Source organism: Palaemon carinicauda, chromosome 5 (assembly GCF_036898095.1).
Source record: "Palaemon carinicauda isolate YSFRI2023 chromosome 5, ASM3689809v2, whole genome shotgun sequence".
NCBI classification, from domain to species: Eukaryota; Metazoa; Arthropoda; class Malacostraca; order Decapoda; family Palaemonidae; genus Palaemon; species Palaemon carinicauda.
This window is the reverse complement of record NC_090729.1, coordinates 162,942,803-162,950,499: the sequence shown is the minus strand read 5'-3', so window position 1 is coordinate 162,950,499 and position 7,697 is coordinate 162,942,803.

The window sequence follows — 7,697 nt, the reverse complement described above, 5'->3', positions numbered from 1 at the left end:
GGAAGCACCATTAACCACCAGTCAATATAGACTGTACGAAACAAAAAATAAAAATTAATTATAATAATCTTGCTAGCAAAAACGTAATTTTCTGTATTTTTCATATTATGGCTTTCTAACATTCATTTGTGAAAATAAATATTGTTTTATCAAAAAATTAAAGAGGAAGTTTTCCTTCCTTGTTGCCTCCATTATATTTGATTCTATCACTACATGAAATAATAGTTTTATTACTAAGTGTAACTGAAAGCTTGGCCAATCATATTACGGTATTTGTTCAATAAGGCAATTACTATCTAAAGAGGCTTTACTTGGAAGATACGATAGCTTACCAATATAACAATAAGAATAGCAATAATAATAATAATCTAATACCCAAGAAATAAATGAAACTTGGAGTTTGTTATCAAGATTGTGTAAAGCTCAAGAGAAAGTTAAACATCAATGAATGGACATTAGGGCTTCATGTACATCAAATCGTATCCCAAATATTAGTGTATGAGAAAAGGTAATAAAATTATCCTTTAGACTTTAACCACTTTGTTTAAACATTAAGTTTCCAATCTGTCTGTAAAAGCCACCACAAAGCATAAAAAAATTTTCATTAAACTATTCGCATAGCTAATTATTTGCCAAACCCAATCCATGTCATAAAACTACCTCTAATACATTGAGCACATTAAAATCATTCAACAAATGATAAAGCAAGTGTGTGAAGGTTGAGTCACTACAAGTGGATTTCGAAGACTTCCTGAAGGATCTGGCAAAATAAAAACAATGCCAGTAATCATGGCAGATCATATCTGAACTGTAACATTTGAGTCGATATCACCAAGTTGGGAAGGGCACAAAATATAGCTGCAGCTATTCTGCATCCTTATCAAAGAGACAATAAATCCTCAACCTTTCCAAAATAACAATGACAGACATCAATTTGTCTAATTGGAAAAACTATCCTGCTGCCTTTTTAATCCGCATTCGAAAAAAATAATTATATTTATGAAGCGTTTATTTTTCACAAATATTAAAGAAATTTACGATAATGGATCAAACGATAAAAAACTATGATAATACAGGAAAAAAAAAATCCCCCATTCGAGATATGAATCACCCTTACAACTCCCTTGATGCTCCTACTATCTGTCATCTACACAGAAGAGAATAAAGCACGAGGAAATTCTAATGGGAACACAACCCTATGGTAACAGTTCCTCCCACTATGACTCCTTCCGCCAACCCGCCCCCCGCCCCCCTTTCCACAACGCCCTCACCTCCTTCCTTTGACTTTCCCATTACAATAAGCCCACTAACTCCTTCTATCTTCAACGCCCTCCCGCCCGACATCTGCTATAACTAGAAGCGTGTTTACATCACTCACTTACAAATTTAATGATGGTCATTTCCATATGATTTGCATAATGATATCCTATTAGGGAGAGAGTGGAAGGAATAACATTAGGGATATCATTCATCCGAAGTGTTAAAATTCGGGCGAAATTTCTTCAGCAACGAAGACAAATTAGTTGGAAATTATTGTTGTGATTGTTCGACAATTTCCGAATGGCTCGTATCCATTATTAAGGTAATAATGATATGGAAGCAAAAGCATTCTTTCAATATACTCGTAATATGATTTTCTTTATTATTTTCTAGCAATATATATATATATATATATATATATATATATATATATATATATATATATATATATATATATATACACATATGTGTGTGTGTGTGTGTGAAAAAGCATTTGATAGTGTGCACTGGCCATTATTATGGAATTCCTCTTAAATATGTGAATTTGAATGTCTGTTCATGAGCATAGCAAGTGCACTGGTAATGTTAATGGAGTTATATCAAATGACTTTCCAGTAAACAGCGGAGTACACCAAGAGAATGTGTTGTCACATATAGATTTTGTAATGCGTAGAACAGTCGCACATGGTGGAGAAGGATTAGACTGGATTGGTAATATGAAATTGGCAGACATAGTGTGTGCTGATGATGCTGTCCTTATTAGCAGAACACCACAGGATTTGCAATGCTTGCTTACCAGAATGCATGAAACATCACATGAGGTTGGTCTCAAGGGAAATAGAAGGAAGACAGATGATGAGAACGGAGTATGTAGTGGAAGATGAAATATCATTGGAAGGGAAAAGGATTAATTAAATAGAATCAATTAAGTATCTAGGAACAGTGATTAGAGTTTGGTGAAAGATTGAAAAAAGCAAATCACACAATGGCTAAGTTAAGTAAAATCTGAAAATCAAATCGCCTAATATTACATAAAAAAAATCAGACTATATATCAGTTTAATGAGATCAGTGTTACTGTATGAGCATGAGTAGTGGTATAACAATGAAACCATATCTAACTGATTTTGTAGATTTGAGAACAAAGCCCTCAGAAGGATATTGGGAGTTGAATGGCAGGACAGGATTGAAAATGAAACTATGAGATTACTATCGTGCTATATGCGGATGAGATCATAAGGGGTAGTTGGAGATGGTTTGGGCATGCTCTTCGCACTCCCCAAGAGAGATTAGTTTACCAAACGTTTAGCTGGGCTCCACAAGGCACTAGGAGAGTTGAAAGACTAAGGCCTACATGGTTGATGACTATGAAGTGTGAAGTTGATGATGAGTGGAGAAATATTGAATTAAAAGATCAAGATAAGAGACGAGTGGCGATATCTAAGCGAGGCCTTTTGCGTTAATAGGCGTAGGAGGAGATGATATATATAAATGTATATATATATATATATATATATATATATATATATATATATATATATATATATATATATACATATATATGCACAAACATATACACGTATATATACATGTAAAAAAAAATATATATATATATATATATATACACACATATATATATACATACACACATATATATATATATATATATATATATATATATATATATATGCAGAATATATGTATATATAAATATATAAATATATAAATATATATATATATATATATATATATATATATATATATATATACAGTATATATATATATATATATATATATATACAGTATATATATATATATATATATATATATATATATATATAAATATTAGTATGTATGGTTGGGTAATCGCCTAGAGAAATTCGACTGGGTTAGAAAGACCCAGGACGTAAGAGTTGAAAAATTTATATTTAGTGTGGATTAATTAACTACTTATCTTTAAACTGTTCTGTGCAAACAGGACAAGTATAGAAACTTATTTGGCATGGAAAGTACAGTATACTTTTTTTTCTTTCATTTTCAAAAGAGAGTGATATATGCAAGTTTTGTAAATGGGAGATATGTTTTCTATGCTTAGTTTAATTCATATGGGGATGGAATGGTGGAAAATGTCAGATGAAAAGAAGAATGCAAGTTTTTAGAAAGACATGGGAAGTTTAAAAAGGAATGAGTGACAGCTAAGGTCTAAGAATTACTGCTATTCTTTAGATCTTGGAATAAACTTTCCAAATATACACTGGCAGAAGTGTTTGAAATAAAAGTTAAAAACTTATATTACCAAGAGTATGTCATGTGGGTAGCCATGATGGATAAAAGGAATGTCAGTTTGGATAATGGATATTAATAAGTTTAACAAGTATTTGGATAAGATTATGTTCATTCATAAGCAAAGGAAAGATGAGAGTATTATAATGAATTTAACAAGAAACATAAGTGAAAGATGGTTTAAACAACGTGTCCATGAAATAGTCAATGGATAGGTGTGGAAAGCAAAAATGTTTAGCTGTTGTGTGTGTTTGTGTGTCCACAAATGCGTTGCGCATCCTAGTTGAAAGGGAACTACCTATCAAAATAGAAAGAACGTTTTTTGGGGGGCGGAAATGTTTAAATAACACAGGTTGGTGAAAAACTGCGCCAAATTCGAAAGTTTATGAAAAAATGTGAAAGGACATACTATATAAGAGTACTTTCTCCATTGGACTAATCGAACCTCCACAGCGACCTATCAGGATTCGAATTTAATATCTTTTATATAGAGTACATTTGTGACAAATTCAATACATTTCTTTCGGAGCAGAAAACAATATGACGAATAAAGAATTCAAAACAACCTTGGCAAACTTTGAGAGAGAAACAGACTTCAGAAGGCAAAAAGAAAAAAGAAACTGTAAGGAAACTATTTTTCCGTGTATTTTACTTTGCAACAAAGGGGTGAATGTAGTTCGCTGGGACAAGCATAAACTTTCTTATAACTTGTCAAATAGATTTTATTTATGGAGAAGTTGTTGTTTATCTTGGTCTGAAATCCGATAATACAAAGGTAGTTTTACGATTTAAGAAATGTGATTTTGTGTTACCTTGCCAGGAGTGAAGCCAGTTGGGATACAAAGTGTCAAGACTTGGTCTTACGGTGCAGTTGAAAAACCGAAATTTTAATCGCTAAATTCACCAAAATAATATACTTTTCTTAACTGTATTTCACTAAAATACAGGTAGCCATAATTTTACCTTACCTTGTTATTATTTTCTATGGGTTAATGACCGTAATATCACTCCTTTACGTCAATATGTCCGCTTTTCAAACAATAAAAATCCTGGAATAAATGTTGCCAGACATTTACCGTTTTTTAATGCAAATTTTTAACAGTGTGAGCTAAGGATATGGCAGTTAAGGGCAGGTAAGTAGGTAAGTATACGGCTCCAAGGTTAGGTTAGGTGAGGAACCTGAGACTAGGTAGTGTATTTGTATTTGCTTACCTTTTAAATTGTGGTTTGTCAGTCATAACTTTTTTTAATTTTACACCCGATATGTCCCAACGAACTATAATGGCTCCGCAACATATCTTGAATCTTGTAACTGCCTTTTCTGTATACTGCTTCATTCCTCATATTTCAAACCTCTGGAACTTTCTTCCAAGCTATATTTGTTTTGCATTAAATCATAATCTCTTTCAAAATAGTCACACTTAATTCCTTTAAAGATAAACCTTATATTGTTACTACTTTTCCATCCACAGCTTTATAATGTATTATTCTCTTGTAATTCAATATATCATTCAATAATACTTTAATTCTTGTGTTTTCTCGATAACAAAAGCTATAATTATTGGGTCTCAATTACTTCAACCCTCGATTGTTGATTGTGATATTCAAAAAATGCATAATTAATGTGTGTGCATTCATTTGCTAAAAGGTTACATTACAACTTACATCGTAATATATTTACATTTCATAAACAACTTAAAATTTCCTTCATTGTTATTTCTGTAATTTTTTTAGCCACAACAATGGCTTGTAATCTTATAAAAACAAATATCACCATCTTAATACAAAGGAAAAAAAATTATACCTGTCCCTTTATTCTTCACCTATAAAACATTCCTTTTCATGAGCAAATTTCCCTTTGTTGAAAGTCTATAAATGCCAACACCTAATACTGAAAGAGCATATCAAATCCTTACTGTTTTCAAAACTTCAAAATATAATCCATCAATTATCAATGGAATACAATCGTCCCATATTAATTACTTTAAAAACCTCCTGATTAAGAACAGAGAGAAAAGGATAATCACCAACATAATTCGGCCAATATTTCTGCATTTTCGTCTCTTTAAGGGAAGCAAATGAGGTAATCAAGGCCGGAGAGTTTCCCTCTTTTTGCATATGGTTCATTTGTGTTAAAATAATCCCTCATTAATATGCTAATGCAAAGAGGACCTGGTTAACTTTTAAGATTTGACCTAAGTTCCTGAAATTGGTATTTATGGGAAAATGTTCGAACAAGAGGTTGAATGCTAAGTGGGATCAACAAAGAAAAACATGAATAGACAATAAATGGGGTACAGAATTATCATATGACGTTATCTATCTATCTATCTATGGATGCATATATATATATATATATATATATATATATATATATATATATATATATATATATATAGATACACACACACACACACATATATATATATATATATATATATATATATATATACACTATATATATACATACACATATATATACACACACACACATATATATATATATATATATATATATATATATATATATACATATACACGTACACACATATATATACACACATAAACATATATACACATATATATACACACATACACATATATATACACACATACAGACATATATACATATATAAACACATACACACACACACACATATATATATATATATATATATATATGTGTGTGTATATATATATATGTGTGTGTGTGTGTGTCACATACTGTTTATGTATTCTTAAATGGCAACATTGAAGTATTCGATAAAATGTCTTAAATCGACCTTTGATACCTCAAAGTTAGATTCCGGTTTCAAAACAGCAACCAAGAAGGCAAACAAAAAACACTTATACAGCATTTCGAGACTTTCACGAAGTTCTACCCAAAAGTCAAAGAAAAATACAATCGCAACACTTGAGGAACTTTAGGAAAGGATTTTTCAACTTCCCCAAAGTTGGACAATTCCAAAAATAAACCAATGGTCACGCCAAGTTTACTTTCGTGTTTACAGTCTGTAACTTGCAAAATTTGTTTTCAAGGCATCTGAATAATACAGTGAAAGGGTTTTCCTTGAAGAATATATCATTCTATATATTTTCACAAAATAGTCCATTTTCTTTTACGGTTTCCAAGATGATCATAAGCACAAGGGTGGCCTTTATATATATATATATATATATATATATATATATATATATATATATATATATATATATATATATATATATATATATATATATGAATAGCGAAAGAATTAATCAAAAAATTATCCGATGGGAAGTTGTTATCGGTAGGAAACTGCAATAAACGAATGATAGAAATTGTAAAAAGTTGACGTAATACTGAGAATACTACTTGAGGAAATGGGAAGAACCTGAGATTTAAGATTACAAGTAATGAGGATGTGGTAGAGGGGAAAGTGGTACCGAGACTCAACAGGGTGTGTAAGCTATATCTGGTTGTAAGAAAAATTCCTAAGAAACGAGTGAGAGGAAAAAGAGGGGGAGGCCTTCTGGCACCAACCCCCCCCCCTCCAAAAAAAAAAAGGGGGGTTAAATTTATGCAAGTGAGTTTGCAAGGTGTGACTAAACAAAGGTGTAAGGTTATGTTTACCATGAAAAGTATTGTCGTATCTAATTCAGAAAAACTTAAACATATGTAATAGCCTAATTAAAGTACTTTTGTTAACTAAATATATCTGGAGTATCACTGCAGTTGAGGTTTTCGTTTAATTTATAAGGAGTTGCAATACTTATATATTTGATTAAAATAATGTTATACAAACGAGACATCTTGCCAAAAAACAGAATGATGTAAGGAATTAAAGAAAATCATGTAAGTATATTTATTATCTATTTCGCTTCTTCAATACAGAAAACGGCCAACAGAAGACGCACTTTAATAGAATCCAACTTTCTATTCCCGCGAATTCATACGAATCTACTTGAATATTCAACGAGGTATTTATAAAACCAATCCCTATCCTCCTAATTCTGCTTTCGAACAGCAACTGAGAACGTTGGAACTAATCGTCTCCTTCCTATCTTATCAAACAATTTTAAGCTTACAACCGATTTCTAGTCCAAATTTACTCCAACAGGAACCTTACGTTCATTCCCAGTCTGAAGGAGCTTATCCAGCCATTTACATATTAA